The sequence below is a fragment of the Mustela lutreola genome, chromosome 10 (assembly GCF_030435805.1).
Source record: "Mustela lutreola isolate mMusLut2 chromosome 10, mMusLut2.pri, whole genome shotgun sequence".
Classification (NCBI taxonomy): Eukaryota; Metazoa; Chordata; class Mammalia; order Carnivora; family Mustelidae; genus Mustela; species Mustela lutreola.
Window position 1 is genome coordinate 94,833,993 of NC_081299.1, and position 16,897 is coordinate 94,850,889.

Below are 16,897 nucleotides of genomic sequence, written 5' to 3' on the forward strand. Positions count from 1 at the left end.
TTTTTTCATACTGCTGCTAAATAAGAACACAAATGCTAGATAAGAATTAGAAGGCTCCACCTTCCACACCAGATACTAACTAAATAACTATATTTTAGGAATTTGTTTTCGATATTCTAAAGTAATAAATTTTCAGAATGCTTAAGACCCAAAGAGAATGTGTGGATTGCCTGGTCTAGTTTCTTCCACAGACAGGGAAGTGAGCCCTTAGAGGATTAAGCAGACTTTCCCTGGGTAATTATAGAATAAAGACTAGAATCCAGCACTTCTGTTTCTGTGTCCAGGCCTCTCCCCCCTATACCACACCACCTGTCATCTCTGGCTGTTCTCCTTGCCCAGAGATGAGAAGGAGCTCCCCCGGGGTATGCCAGAATTGCCTGCAAGATTACGATTTTGCTGTTCTTTTTTATTTTAGTTGTGCTAAGTTAGTCACCATAAAATACATCATTAGTTTTTGATGCAGTGTTCCAAGATTCATTGTTTATGCACCACACCCAGTGTTCCATGCAATACATGCCCTCCTTAATACCCACCACCAGGCTCACCCATCCCCCCACCCCCTTCCTTCTAAAACCCTCAGTTTGTTTCTCGGAGTCCACAGTCTCTCATGCTTCATCTCTCCCCCTGATTTCCCCCAATTCACTTTTCCTTTCCTTTCCTAATGTCCTCCATGTTATTTCTTATGTTCCACAAGTAAGTGAAACCATATGATAATTGACTCTCTCTGCTTGACTTATTTCACTCAGCATGATCTCCTCCAGTCCCGTCCATGTTGATACAAAAGTTGGGTAATCATCCTTTCTGATGGCTGCATAATATTCCATTGTATATATGGACCATATCTTCTTTATCCATTCATGTGTTGAAGGGCATCTTGGTTCTTTCCACAGTTTGGCAATTGTGCCTATTGCTGCTATGAACATTGGGGTACATATGGCCCTTCTTTTCACTACCTCTGTATCTTTGGAGTAAATCCCCAAAGTGAGATTGCAGGGTCATAGGGTAACTCTATTTTTAATTTTTTGAGGAATCTCCATACTGTTTTCTAAAGTGGCTGCACCAGCTTGCATTCTGGATGTGCAGAAAGGGGAACCCATTTTGCTATTCTTGGCTAGGAGAGAGTGTAGTGTATCATGGGGCACAGAGCTGGTAACATCCTGCACCCGCCCCAAGCCCCACATGGTACCTACTCCGAGTTCACAACCTCCAATCTGGTAAGAAAGCCTCAGGGTATTTGTGGCAGTGCAATTTCTGTCAGCTGAGAAAAACATTTCCCCATTATCTGTTCTGCAGGAAGCCACAACTCCCAGCCTCCCAAATAGGGAAGAGGAGCTGTGGGGTGGAACTGGCTTCTTATTTCCACTGAGCCATGATAATGAGACTTTCTCCAAGCTAGTGAGGCCTGAAGGACTGGAAGGGCCACAGCCCTGGGCCTACAACTAAAAACAAACCCCAACACTGGCAAGGGAACCAGGAGCCCGGTCCCCTGGACCAGGGCTTTTCTATCCGTAGAGTTGGACCAAGAAGTCAAGAAGTCACGAAAGAGGGGATAGGATGAGCCCCACCCCTGCATTCTCTGAGCAGTTCTGCTTTCTTCTATCTTAGTTATGGCTGTTCCATTTTAAGCTTTATTTGAATGAAGAGAGTTTTGCTGCTAAATATGTATACTTACACATGCATTACACACACACAACTTTTTTTTTTTTTTTTTTTTAGCTAGACCTTTTCAATTTAGCTTCCCTTACTTTCCCTGCTGGAAAGATACACAAAATCAGGGAGTTCACAGTTGGATTAGTTTATGCCCTGTAAGGTCAAGGACATTTGGTATGCCCTGATGGAGAGGAGCATAAGGAGAGAGTATTTACAGAAAGCCCCAGCTTCGGGGCACCTGGGTGGCTCAGTGGGTTAGAGCCTCTGTCTTCGGCTCGGGTCATGATCCCAGGGTCCTGGGATCGAGCCCCACATCGGGCTCTCTGCTCAGTAGGGTGCCTGCTTCCCCCTCTCTCTCTGCCTGCCTCTCTGCCTACTTGTTATCTCTGTCTGTCAAATAAATAAATAAAATCTTTAAAAAAAAAAAAAGAAAGCCACAGCTTCTGGGGTGACCAGCTTCTACAGATGATTTTGTGTCACAGTTACCTGCACAGTATTTTTTTTTAAGATTTTATCCATTTATGTGTGAGAGAGAGAGAGCGAGCACATGAGAGAGAGGAGGTGCAGAGGAAGAGGTAGAAGCAAACTCCCAGCTTAGCAGGGAGCCTGATGCAGGACTCGATCTCAGGACCCCAGGATCATGACCCAAGCTGAAGGCAGATAGTTAACCGACTGAGCCACCCAGGCGCCCCACCTGCACTGTATTTTTTTTTTTTTTAAGCCTCAAAATCTTTATAACTGACTTGTCATCTGTAAGTCGGGTCTCAAAGCAACATTTGCCAGTGACATTCCCAGGCTTATTGAGGATACCTGTCCTTGTGGGGCACAGGATACCCCAAGTTAGCATGGCCACACTTGGACATATTTGTACTTTGAGGCTTAGTAGTGAATTGGCCTGCAAAAGGATCCTCTTGTCACTCTGAGGAGAAGCAAAGGGGATGCTACTTAATGAGCTATGAGTTCCTGATTCTTGTCCTAGGGCAATGCAGTCCTTTGCTGATGGATGGGAGGGAAGGCAGGATGGAGGGGTCAGGAGGGGAATTCATAGCTACTTCAGACAACACAGAGAGTAACGGTGTTTGCAGACAGACCTGTCACTCTGCTCTCTCTGAGCTCGGGCTCATTTCATCTGTGCTACAGTGTCATACGGTCTCGGTGGGTTCTCATGTATCCATCCCCACTTGAATTCAAAGAAGATAGAACTCTAACAAGACAGTCATAACTTCCATGTGGAAAGCACAAGTCTTTGGCCCAAGGGGAACACTTCTTGGGCACTGGGTATAGAGCTTACTTAACAAAAACAAAACCAAATAAAAAACCTAAGGGGAAACCAGAGAGGGACTGTAAGCTGGGGAACAGCTGTAAGCTGGGGAACGACTGATAATTATCATTTTTAGAAAGATTTCCTTGTCAGGGTTGAGTGAGAAAGCACCGAGGCTGATCTTGCAGGAGCCTGGGATGCAGTGAACCAGGTGAGAGATAAGGATTAGTGTACGGCTCTGGAGTTGGACAGAAGTTGCCTGACTGGAGAAATAGTGAGGGAAAGATACAATTTCTAGGACTTGGTGGATGGTCATATGCCACGATGTGGGAAAGAGGCCCAAGAGGAAGCCTGACTTGGGCAACAGGGCACTGAGTGGAGCCTTTCCCTGAGATGGTGAATACAGGAGAGGAGGAGGTTTCAGCAGGAGAATGCCTGGCTTCCCAAGCTGAATGTCGTGTAGGGGATTTCAAGCACATACGTGGAGCTCAATGAGAACTTGGATCACACACGTAGATCTGTGACTCTTGGGCACAAAGAGATAGTAATGGAAGCCACAGAGAATGGGAGCCTGGCAAGAAATCTTTTCTTAGACCCCCAACTGCAGGGATCTGTCATGGTGACAGCAGCCCTGAGGGAGGGGCACCAACTCCTCAGACTGATACCAGATGAAGAGAGGAGAATTGACGACAGTATTTCCTACAGAGCAGTGATGCTGAAAAACTGTTCCCTGAGAAAAACTATACACACACACACACACACTTGCTGTTCCATGATCTCATAAGGTTGGAGGAATCTGTGCACTTAGAGAATATTAAGGACTGACACGTTCTGCAGTCAGGATCCATTTCCCCTTGAACTCAGCATTCTCCACAAGCCAGCCCTGGTCAGAAGTGATTGCAGAATCTGGATGTGTCAGGGTAAAGGAAAACAAGAGAGAGCTTGCCTTCCCAGACGCGTGTTTCTAAGTCGATCACTGGGGAGAATGTCCATGTCTTCCTTTATCAGATTAAAAAAAAAAAAAAAAAAAAAAAAAACGAAACTGTGGCTCAGTGGTAGGTTCTGCATTTCACTGCTGACTCGGGATATGTTGGGGTTATCACTTAGCCCTTAACGGTTTCGTTCTAAGAAAATCTGCATAGACAAAGCAGAGAGAAAACTGGAAATAAGATTTTTAAAGTCTACTGGTCATAGGGCTTTTAAAATAGCATTCTCTGTGACTATGAATTTGAGTCCCAACTGTTATAACTTTTTCTTAAATGTTTTATTTATTTATTTTTAAAGAGAGAGTTGGGGGGGGGGAGCGCACAAGCCAGGGTAGGGGGCAGATGCAGAGGGAGAGGGAGAAGCAGACTCTGCATTGAGCATGGAACCCAATGTGGGGCTCAATCCCATGACTCTGAGATCATGACCTGAGCCAAAATCAAGAGTGGCTCACACAGCCCACTTAGCCACCCAGGCACCCCCCACCCCACAACGTCTATTTCTTAGCTGTATAATCTTGTGCTAAATATATAACTTCTTTGAGCCTCTGTTTTCTCATCTATAAATGGGGAAATAACGGTAACTATCTAGCGGGGTTATTATTAGATGTTGCCATTAATAAACTGAAGCTGAAAGGCTGAGATTTGCTCAGGACCGCAGAGCTAACAGACATAAAGCTGGGATCAAAACTCAGAAGTTTAGGTTCTAAATCTGGGTCTCCCTTTACTAACCAAATCATTTCTACCAGTGTCCCTTGGATTGTGCTTTGGGGTTTACCCTTGGCAATATCCTTATGCAAGGGAAGTCCAGCTTCTGAGACACAGGTGTCTGAAAATAGCATCCCAATCCAACAGGAAACTAGAGATCTTCTGGAAGGCAGCTGGAGGGAGGGTGGGGAGAAGGCCGAGAGGCTTAAGAGACATTCCTTATGCCTCCATCAGAAAGGACGAATACCCAACTTTTGTAGCAACATGGACAGGACTGGAAGAGATTATGCTGAGTGAAATAAGTCAAGCAGAGAGAGTCAATTGTCATATGGTTTCGCTTATTTGTGGAGCATAACAAATAGCATGGAGGACATGGGGAGTTAAAGAGGAGAAGGGAGTTGGGGGAAATTGGAAGGGGAGGTGAACCATGAGAGACTATGGATTCTGAAAAACAATCTGAAGAGTTTGAAGTGGCTGTGGGGGGTGGGAGGTTGGGGTACCAGGTGGTGGGTATTAGAGAGGGCACGGATTGCATGGAGCACTGGGTGTGGTGAAAAAATAATGAATACTGTTATGCTGAAAATAAATAAATTAATTTAAAAAAAGAGAAAGAGAGACATTCCTGTCTCAGTCCTAGTAAACTTCCAAAAATAATTATTCTTGGGTTCTACTCCAGTTTCCATCTGCCGAACGGAGGGCCAGGCATACTTCTTCTAAAAAAAAAAAAAAAATACTTCATTCATTTATTTGAGAGAGAGACAGAGCATAAGCAAGGAAGAGGGAGAGGGAGAAGCAGACCCCCCTGCTGAGCAGGGAGCCCGGCGTGGGGCTCGATCCCAGGACCGTGGGATCATGACCTGAGCCAAAGGCAGATGCTTAACTGACGGAGCCACCCAGGTGACCCAGGCATACTTATTCTTGAACAATCCACACATTGAGTGTGGATTGAGTTGCCATCTTGATTGAGAAGCACTGACTTTTTCTAGACAGAAATTAAAGCCCAAATCATCCCAGAACCCGCCAGGACTCACCAATGAGTGCCTTGACCAGCTTGGTCTTTGACTTTTCCAGTGTTTCATAGAAACAAGTTTACATATTTGGGTGGGTCATGAGAGTAGGTGTCTAAAAAGCCACAGGGGAAGGATTACATCTCTAAGGCTAAAAAGAGCAGGCTGAGCCTCACTTCCTCCTTCTCATCAACTGGGCTTCCTGTTGTCACAGTGTGAGCACATTTATTTTCCCTTCACTTCTCCTTTTATACAAATAGCCCCGGACATCCGTGTTACCAGCCTCATTGTGACCACCTCAAGGATAATCACTGATCCTGCCTAAAAGACTAAGGAAGAGTGAGTGCCTGCAAAAGGTAAGTTGGGTAACATTTTGATCTGGCTTGATAAGACCTGAACTGTATTATGTGGGATGGGCTGTCTTAGGATTGTCTATATGCCTCTTCAGTAAGTCCAAAATCTCCTGGAACTTCTATTTCACAAATATTTAGTGCAGGAAAGTCAAAAGATTAAGATTTTGGCACCCCTGAAAAGACAAGCAGGCCATAGAGACTTTTCATTTAACTGGGTGACCATTATCTGAAACCTCTTTGGGCCAGGCCCTCGTGGGCTTAAATTGCTTCAGAACTTGAATTTCTGTGTGTAGTCATTTCTGATGCCTGGAGCCTTCTGCGGGACATGACATTGGGGAGATTTCATACATGCTCAGGTCTCTTAGTAGATAGATCTTGTGATTTTAGAGTGAGGAGAGAACCAACGGCCAGAGCCATTTAGAAAGGCAGCTGGGAGATGGCAGTTCTTCATTCAACCAATTTTCATGCCTCTTACTGTGATTCTTCAGAGCCACTAAATAGCTCAGAGTCAGGAATGCAGGGCATTCCCACTGCCTGTGTATCAAGAGGTAAAAGCTGAACACTCCAAAGAGATGCTTAGATTGATTGTTTTCAAACAATAGGAAGAACATTGTGGTCCTCAGGGTTCTGCCAAATAAATGTCCTTGGTATACAAACCATAAATATTGATAAATATAATGTGACAGGCACCAACCAACAAAATTTGATATTGTAATGATTTCTAATTTGTGCCCTATAACTACTGACTGTGGTCTCATGGACTCAGAAGGTCAAAGTCAGGCTTTGGTTTTGGCTTTCTGTGACCACCCTAGTCATTACTAGAGGTCAGGAGACCATAGGAAACACTAAATCAGAGCTTTCTCCTTCTAAGACCTGTAGGAATCTCAATTGATTATACCCTTGGAGAGAAAAGCCCTCAAGGACCATTACTAACCGACCTAACAATGAGGGATGGCAACACCTCCAAGGGCTCTAGATTCCCAAAGCACCTCAGGGGCCATTGAGCCATGAATTTAAAAATAAAGATCAGATTTTCTATTTTATTTTTTCAAAAATTTTTTAAACAAGATTTTATTTATTTATTTGAGAGAGAGAGTGTGTGTGTGTGCAAGTTAGGGGTACGGTGGAGGAGCAGAGGAAGAGAATCTTAAACAGGCACTGAGCATGGAATAAGATGCAGGCCTCTATTCCACAACCCCGAGATCAAGACCTGAGCTTAAACCAAGAGTCAAACATTTGACCAACAGAGCCACTCAGGTGCCCTTTAAGACTGGGTTTTAAAGTAATCCTTAACTCACAACATTGAGATCAAGAGTCACATGCTCTACTGACCAGACTTTTTTTTTAAAGATTTTATTTATTTATCAGAGAGAGAGAGAGGGAGAGAGAGCGAGCACAGGCAGACAGAATGGCAGGCAGAGGCAGAGGGAGAAGCAGGCTTCCTGCCGAGCAAGGAGCCCGATGCGGGACTCGATTCCAAGAGGCTGGGATCATGACCTGAGCAGAAGGCAGTTGCCCAACCAACTGAGCCACCAAGGCGTCCTACGAGTTTTTTTTAAATGATCATGCATTAAGTGACTCCTGGGGCCAAGCACCCTGCTTTGGAAGATTCTGGCGGGGAGACAAAAATAGCAAGATCAAGATTTGTCTCCCTAAAATAGTCCTGCCCTTCAGGAACTCCTATGGAAGATAAAATATATCACTGCTTTGGAAGAGACTTGAGCAAAAGGAGTCTTAGCTGCTGGTTAAAACAAAGGAGGTTTGCTTTCTCAATCTCTACCGGAATCTGCACTGTTTTGAAATTGCGGTTGGTTTGGAGCAGAGACTGAACTGAAGCTTGATTTCCTGTGTTGTTTTCTGTGTGGGCCAATTATGAGTACTTAGCTTTTAGGGGTGCCTGGGTGGCTCAGTGGGTTAAAGCCTCTGCCTTCGGCTCAGATAGTGATCCCAGGATCCTGGGATCGAGCCCCGCAACGGGCTCTCTGCTTAGCAGGGAGCCTGCTTCCTCCTCTCTCTCTGCCTGCCTCTCTGCCTACCTGTGATCTCTGTCTGTCAAATAAATAAATAAAAATCTTAAACAACAAAAAAAAAGAGTACTTAGCTTTTAAATGAAAGGATTGGGCACTTTTATACCCATGGGAAATGATTCAAAGCCCATTTCTTTGCAGCTACTGTTGCTGAAGCCACTTCATCTTTGGTAATCAACCAGCACAGACAGACAAGGTCAAATCCATTGGTCTTTGGTTTCTGGTGTCCTCAGGTTGATCTCTGACCACCCAGAGGGGTTCAGACTCCAGAAATGAAGCCTGTTCCCCTTTTCCTGTCCACCCCACAGCTTACAAACAGCTAGGCATTGTGTTAAGGCCCAGAACCCGGAGATAACTGATGTGCTTAGCAATCTCGAAGACTTTGTAGATTCTGGTGTGGAGTACAGACTCAACACACCAATATGACACAAGGCGATCTTTTTGATAGTGGACAAAGAGTGTGCACAAAATGTGGGAGGAGTGTAGGAGTGTGCCTTGGAGAGGAAGGGACTGCTTGGGTTCATTTTCAAAGAAATATGAGTTTGCTATGGAGACTGGGGGTAACAGCATTCCAGATGGGGCACAGCACATGCACACTCAAAGAGTGGGACCTGCCCCCATCCCAGATGCATCTGAGGCAAGTGAGCAGGAGCACAGGAGGTGAATATCTCTCTCTTCTACTTGGTTCTAGAACCTAGCACCTGGAAGTGAGAGGCAAGACCAAACAACCAGGCAGGTCTGAGGTCTGGGCCTGGCCGTGGCTGTGCCTGAGACATCAGAATTGATGGAATGTGGCTTGAAATGAGGGTGAAGGGGCAGCTTTCTTACTCCTTAATCTCGATTTCCCCCGAGTTAGGGTGAAGTTTGGAGCTCTTCATGAGGTTCTGGCCCCGGTCCCTCAGCTTCTGTTCCAGAAAATGCTGTGCTGATTTAGTTACAGTGGTTTTGTTTGTGTTCCTACATTAGTACCCCCGCCTCCTACTTCCTGTCCAAGCTAGCCCCCAGTGTGTGCAGGCCACCCCAGGCCTGCAAACTGGGTGCATGCCCTCAGAAAGCTCCGGGGCCCAGCTGCTGCCGCAGGTTCAGAGCACCCAAGGAAAGGAACAGAGAAATGAGACCGCTACACAAAGCAGGCCTGCAGGGGTGAAGGCTGGGCCAGAGGCAAGGATTGTAGCTGGAGGGCAAGTGTGGGAAGGCTGTCTGGACACAGGCTTTGAGAAGAAGGAAGCCATTTCCAAAGCCCCTAGGTGAGCACTCCCAGAGTGGAGGCCATGGATCTCTGGGTTACGACACAGAGGCAAGGTCCCTTTTCATTCCCCAGGTCACCAGCACATGAGACCAGTCCTTCCCAAGCAGGAACATCAGTACATCACAGCAATGGCCAAGAACTGTTGTTAAGGAAAAGTGCCACCAGGCTACATTTCTATAACCACTTAAAATAAGAGCCCTATTTTCCAAGTGTTAGAATGTTGTTACTTAAATGGAATTCGGGATTATATTAGTTTCAAATGAAGTGTTCAACTCAGTAAACATTAGCTATCCTTATAACATTGCAAACTGCTTATTTTTCAGGTAAGGTGAAACTTGTCCAAAGTCTTAAAACAAGTTAAATAATAATTCCAGATTCTCCATGGAATGTTCTTTCCTCCCCATTACACACTATACTTTCTTTTCTTATAAACCTCCTATTAAATAAGCATCATTAGACTGTGTTCTTTGTTTGAATAGATTTCCAGTGCATTTTAACATAAGCAAACAGAAAAAATACAATCTAATCATAAATCCAATTGACCTGAAGTCAATATGCTAGCAAATGGAATATTTGAAACATATTTAATTTGTCACATTTTGTTTGACGTTTTATATTTCAGGAGAACTAGACTGACAAATGGGAGTGAGAAATTATTTTGATACCTCATAACTTTTCAGTTTGAACTTGTGGCTTGATACTCACTCCCTATTAGGAACAAATAGAGGCCTTAAAGAATTATCCTATGGTTTGTCCTTCTAAAAACAGCTCTTGTGAGATCTCAGTATTTATGCTATCAGGGAATTATCACGTAATGACTTAAAGACCAGGATTCCTTAGATCATTTACTCATATTCAACATTCTCTCTCAATTCAGACTTATAGAAAACTTACAAAACTAGTACCAAGAATTTCTGAATATTCCGCTTCACCTAGGTTTCCCAAGTATTAATATTTTATCACATTTTATTTAACCTTCCTTCGCTCTCTCATTTGGGAGTAATTGCTGGCATGATATCCTTTCCCACAGAGTGCTTTGTTGTGTATTTCCTTTTTTTAAAAGATTTTATTTATTTATTTGATAGTGTGCAGAGTGAGAGACAGAGAGAGAGAGAGACAAAGTGAGAGAGAGAGAGAGAGAGAGCGCAAGCGCACAAGGTTGGGGAGGGACAGAGAGAGAGGGAGAAGCATACTCCCCGCTGAGCAAGGAGCCAGATTTGGGGTTCGATCCCAGGACCCTGAGAGCATGACCTTAGCTGGAGGCAGACCCTTAACTGACTGAGCCACCCAGGAGTCCCTACTGTGTATTTTCTCTAAACAAATACATTCTCTGACACACTACTTTATATTAATGAAAATCAGGAAATTGACACTGATACAATATTGTTACCAATCTATAGATTTTATTCAGATTCCATCAGTTGCCCATTGGTATCCTTACAGTGACTGGAAATCTCTGATTATACCTTGCTTTTAACTGTCCTGTTTCTTTAGTCTCCTTCTACCGGGAATAGTTCCTTTGTCTTTCCTTGTGTTTCATGACATTGATATTCTTGAAGTGTATAGACAAGCTATTTTCTAGAATGTCTCTTTATTTGGCTTGTCTCATGTTTCTTTATGACTAGATTCAGGTTATTCAGACTTCTGATGGGAATACCACAGAAGTAGATTTTTTTTTCCTTAAGATTTTATTTATTTATTTGACAGAGATCACAAGTAGGCAGAGATGTAGGCAGAGAGAGAAGAGGAAGCAGGTTCCCTGCCAAGCAGAGAGCCCGATGTGGGGCTCGATCCCAGGACCCTGGGACCATGACCCAAGCAGAAGGCGGAGGCTTTAATCCACTGAGCCACCCAGGTGCCCCAGAAGTGGATTTTATTAGCTCACAGAGAACCTTGCTCACACTTGACATACTTGCCTAAAAGCACCATAGATGGGTCTCCAGGACAGGGATCCTCCACAGCAAAATTCTACATATTTTGGGGGTAAGGAAAGAGAACCTCTAGGAAATGAGCTTCCGAGATCATCTGGATTTGTCTTTCCTCATTTTTTCTCTCCTCTTTGCTTCTTTCTTTTTTCTTTCCTACACAAATCACCCATTTGTCTCCCTGATAACAGCTTTGAATAGGAAGCTTTCACCAGATCACAATTTTGGGGAGGATTAAGATGACAAACACATGCCTTTGACAAGATGAGGGAAGGATGAGAGGAAAACAATGCATAAATGTTAGTTTGGTTTAGTTTTATTTTAGTATCACCTTTTCCCCTGTGATTGCTTATTACTCCCTCAGAGAGACATACTTGCATAACCCCCATTCCCCTCAGCCGCTGCTCACAGAGGTTCACTCTGAAAGTTGGAAGGAGTCTTCCTGAGGCTCATCAAGCTGCAGGGCGTGAGTTGGGTTGGGAAGTGAGAGGCACAAAATGGGGCCTGGGGCAGTGGAAAGAAGGTGGTATGGGAGGTTGAGAGACCTTGCCTTGTGCCCTGTGTTTGCTGTTCATTAGCTGGGTGAACTTGTGCCGTTATGTGGGTTGACTGAGCCTTGGATTTCCTGTTTGCAAAGTGGGGCTTTTGACACCTAAGTTACAGGGTTGATACAAGGATTATAAACAAAACACATTCATGAAACATTCAGCATTTTGCAGGGCTCAGTGAACTCTATCATCTATTTAAATTTATTTTGTCCTTATTTGGGGGACCCTCATAGAGAAGATTTTCTTCCTTATTTAGAAAAATCTTTTGTTAATCAAGTTTCCACTGTTCTTCACTGATGAACCAAAAAGCTTCACAGGCACTGGGTAGAAGAGGATAGGAAGCCAAAAGTCACCTTACTGAGTACCTTGTTTTTCTGTGTAAGCTGGCAAATCGATCTGTATATAGGGAGAAATGTCTGGAAAGGTGTTCACCAAAAATGTCAATGGTGGTTCTCTCTGGACATGAGATTTCAGAAGATTTTATGCTTTCAACCTTGTACTTTCTTTATTGTTTGAATTTTTTTTTTACAGAGGGGGCACAGATTTTTTTTTTTTTTAGGTATTTACCAAAAAAATGAAATAAGCAAAAAGTTATTAAAGGCCTTCTGGCCCCTGCTGTATTTTATTTCTGAAAATCTAGCAGAAAGCCCAGGGTTACCCTTATGGTAAGGAATCTCTAAACTTGATCTTTTAGTCAGTGCTCACTGAACCATGTACTCTGGTGCTGAGCCATCTAGAAGATGTTATCTCTTTTAAACCCTTGAACCACATGTGAGCTGCATGTGGATATCACCATTTTTAAAAAGATGAGGAAATTGTGAAAGAAGAGAGATTACACTAGTTGCCCAAGGCCACATTTCTGGCATATAGCACTGCCAGAATTCAAAATTAGATCCGTCTGATTCTGCAACAAGTGTTTATCAAACTCTATTCTGTGGAACACTATGTTCTCTGAGCAGTTATAAGTAATCTTTAAAAGAAGAATAGGTTTGTAGTAACAATGTACATTAGCGTGTAATGAGTTTCTCCAACGTCATTCATTAAAAGAACTGTTTATTGCTTTTTCTTTTATTTTTATTTAATCCTATTTATTTTCAAATTTATTTTACCATGGATTCCTTTTATTCCTTTTTTTTTTTTTAAGTTTTTAGTTAAATTTTGGTAGTTGGGGCACCTGGGTTGGTTCAGCGGGTTAAGGCCTCTGCCTTCAGCTCAGATCATTGATCCCAGGGTTCTGGGATCAAGCCCTGCATCGGGATCTCTGCTCGGCGGAAGCCTGCTTCCTCCTCTCTCTCTGTGCCTGTCTCTCTGCCTACTTGTGATTTCTGTCTGTCAAATAAATAAATAAAATCTTTAAAAAAAAATTTGGTTAGTTACCATACAGCATAATTTTACTTTCAGGTGCACAATATAGTGATTCCTTATGATTTTGTTTGCTTGTTTTCATTCGGGGAACATGTATTAACATCTCATAAATATAATAGTCCACATAACACCAAAGCTATCTTGCTGTGGCTCCAAGATTGGATCGCATAAGACTGGATTGAACTGATAGCTTCCTGAAGTTTCTTTCCCAACCTTAGCTACTTCTAAGTTCGAATTAATTCAGGACTAGATATGATGGCCCTGCAAGGATGGGCCAAAAAAAAAAAAAAAAAAAAAAAAAGGAGCGATTGAGCTAAAAATCCACAAGACAATTTACTAGCCAAAGATATGCTTGGAGGGAACTGAAAAGTGAACTTCATCCCTGGCCACAGTTAACTGGAGTTTGGTCACAGGGGTTTCCTGGAAGCTGACGTCAGGGACTTTCTTCACAGAGCCATGAGTCATGGAGCAGATTTTGACTGCAAAGAGGTGTCAGTTCTTCCAGACAGTTGGGCTGGAAGGGGCAAGAGCCCAATAGCTGACGCAGTCACAGTGAAGAAAGGAAGGGGAAATAGAGTGTCATTCTGTCTGGGTTAATAAGAAAACTAGGGCCATGCACGTGGTAAAAGTAGTGACAATCTTCACCAAAAGGGTAGGTTTCTCCTTCAACCAGTGGGAGTCTGAGCAAATGAAAAATAAAGAAAGGAGAAAGAAGAGGTTCTTCTTCCTATCTGTGAGGGGAAAATTCAGTAGGGATACCCACAGGTCTGTGGGCGCTTCATTTGTTAGTTCTCTGTGGACCATTTGATTACAGGGACTTGAAGAGGTGATCTCGGGTTCCCAGGATGTTGGGGCTGTGGTGACCCTAGGAGGCATCTGGCCCAAGTTTCTATGTAAGTCACCTGCCCACATCCAAAAGATTGGTCTATCGGTAGAATAATTTTCAAGCCCAAGGCTTCTGATGCTGTAGTGTCATGTTCATTCCACCATACCAGATTATTCAGAGTTAACTGACAAAAACGCTTATTGAACAATCTTACTCTTTTTAGTGTAATCAGGGGACTGTGTTAGATCTCAAGGATTAAAAAATGAATAAACTAGCTCCTACTCTCAAGGAGTTCACATTCTAGAGAGGGAAGAGATAATTATAAAACAAAGAGCCACTTTCTGCCTGTGGACGCTGCCGAGTAAGCATCGTTAAAGTCTCCCCTCCCACCGCTGTCATGTCTAAGTCAGAGTCTCCCAAAGAGCCTGAACAGCTGCGAAAGCTCTTCATCAGAGGTCTGAGCTTTGAAACAACCGATGAGAGTCTGAGGAGCCATTTTGAGCAATGGGGAACACTTACGGACTATGTGGTAATGAGAGATCCAACACCAAGCGCTCCAGAGGCTTTGGGTTTGTCACATATGCCACTGTGGAGGAGGTGGATGCAGCCATGAATGCAAGGCCACACAAGGTGGATGGAAGAGTTGTGAAACCAAACAGGGCTGTCTCAAGAGAAGATTCTCAAAGACCTGGTGCCCACTTAACTGTGAAAAAGATTTTTGTTGGTGGCATTAAAGAAGACACTGAAGAACATCATCTAAGAGATTATTTCGAACAGTATGGGAAAATTGAAGTGATTGAGATCATGACTGACCGAGGCAGTGGCAAAAAGAGGGGTTTTGCTTTTGTAACATTTGATGACCATGATTCTGTAGACAAGATTGTCATTCAAAAATACCATACCGTGAATGGCCACAACTGTGAAGTAAGGAAAGCGCTCTCTAAGCAAGAGATGGCTAGTGCTTCATCCAGCCAAAGAGGTCGAAGTGGTTCTGGAAACTTTGGTGGTGGTCATGGAGGTGGTTTTGGTGGGAATGACAAATTTGGTCGCGGAGGAAACTTCAGTGGTCGAGGTGGCTTTAGTGGCAGTCGAGGTGGTGGTGGATATGGTGGCAGTGGGGATGGCTATGATGGATTTGGTAATGATGGAAGCAACTTTGGAGGTGGTAGAAGTTATAATGATTTTGGCAATTACAACAATAAATCCTCAAATTTTGGACCCATGAAAGGAGGCAATTTTGGAGGCAGAAGCACTGGCCCTTATGGTGGTGGAGGCCAATACTTTGCCAAACCACGAAACCAAGGTGGCTATGGTGGCTCCAGCAGCAGCAGCAGCTATGGCAGTGGCAGAAGGTTTTAATTACTGCCAGGAAACAAAGCTTAGCAGGAGAGGAGAGCCAGAGAAGTGACAGGGAAGCTACAGGTTACAATAGATTTGTGAACTCAGCCAATCACAGTGGTGGCAGGGCCTAGCTGCTACAAAGAAGACATGCTTTAGACAATAGTCATGTGTATGGGCAAAAAAACTCGAGGACTGTATTTGTGACTAATTGTATAACAGGTTATTTTAGTTTCTGTTCTGTGGAAAGTGTAAAGCATTCCAACAAAGGGTTTTTGGTTTTTTTTTTTTTTTTTTTTTTTTTTTCTATTTTATTTTTTTTTTTTTAAATTTTTTTTTTTTATTTTTTATTTTTTATAAACATATATTTTTTATATACATATATTTTTATCCCCAGGTCTGTGAATCACCAGGTTTACACACTTCACAGCACTCACCAAATCACATACCCTCCCCAATGTCCATAATCCCACCCCCTTCTCCCCAACCCCCTCCCCCCGGCAACCCTCAGTTTGTTTTGTGAGATTAAGAGTCACTTATGGTTTGTCTCCCTCCCAATCCCATCTTGTTTCATTTATTCTTCTACCCACTTAAGCCTCCATGTTGCATCACCACTTCCTCATATCAGGGAGATCATATGATAGTTGTCTTTCTCTGCTTGACTTATTTCGCTAAGCATGATACGCTCTAGTTCCATCCATGTTGTTGCAAATGGCAAGATTTCATTTCTTTTGATGGCTGCATAGTATTCCATTGTGTATATATACCAAGGGTTTTAATGTAGATTTTTTTTTTTTTTGTACCCATGCTGTTGATTGCTAAATGTAATAGTCTGATCATGACGCTGAATAAATGTGTCTTTTTTAAAAATGTGCTGTGTAAAGTTAGTCTACTCTGAAGCCATCTTGGTATACTACCCCAACAGTGTGAAGTTAGAATTCCTTCAGGGTGATGCCAGGTTCCATTTGAAATTTATTTGCAACCTGCTTGGGCACAGAAGCCATTGTCTCCACAAACCTTGGTGTAGTTGAACTGACAGTTAATGTGTTGTAACCTGGAGTTCACCATTAAAAGGTCACCCAAGCAAAGTCCTGGAGTTTATTTGGTTATTAATATAATTGTTGGCACATCCTATGCAATATATCTAAATTGAATTATGGTATCAGATAAAATTATAGATAGGATTAAATCTTGTGTATCATCCATTATCATGTGTAATCAATAAATGATTTAATATTCTCTTGGAAAAAAAAAAACAAAGAGCCTAGGGCAGTAACCAGGATGTGCAGATATTATGGGCACACCTTTTTGGGTGCAGAGAAACAGATATAATCAGAGAGGTTCCTGGAAGAGTGACACTGGAGTTGAATGTCAGGATGAGTAGTGGCTAACCAAATTAAGGGGTCAGAGGGAGAGAAAACAGCAAATTTCAGCAAAGAACCCTGTGAGCACAGGTGAAAAAGGAGGCACTGAAATAGTCAATGTTGATTGCTAGGTTTTTAGATAGCAGCACTATCAGCAATAGCCAAATTATGGAAAGAACCCAAGTATCCCTCAACTGATGAATGGATAAAGAAGATGTGGTGTATAGGTGCGATGGAATATTACTCAGCCATCAAGAAGAATGAAATCTTTGGGATGAAGGACACTAAGGAGG

General features: G+C 43.1%; 1 protein-coding gene and 1 pseudogene across 3 annotated transcripts in view; both read left to right on the top strand.

Annotated features, from left to right (window-relative positions):
• Positions 1–5,804: 5,804 nt before the first annotated feature.
• Positions 5,805–16,897, top strand: part of CD53 (CD53 molecule) — a 58,741-nt gene continuing 47,648 nt past the window's right edge. For 2 of the 3 annotated variants that reach the window (XM_059138255.1, XM_059138256.1), the window contains exon 1: positions 5,805–5,965. The gene's annotated coding sequence lies outside the window, so the exon portion shown is untranslated. The remainder of the gene's footprint in view (positions 5,966–16,897) is intronic. The other variant, XM_059138254.1, reaches the window with a different exon arrangement.
• Positions 5,988–15,552, top strand: LOC131810375 (heterogeneous nuclear ribonucleoprotein A1-like; annotated as a pseudogene).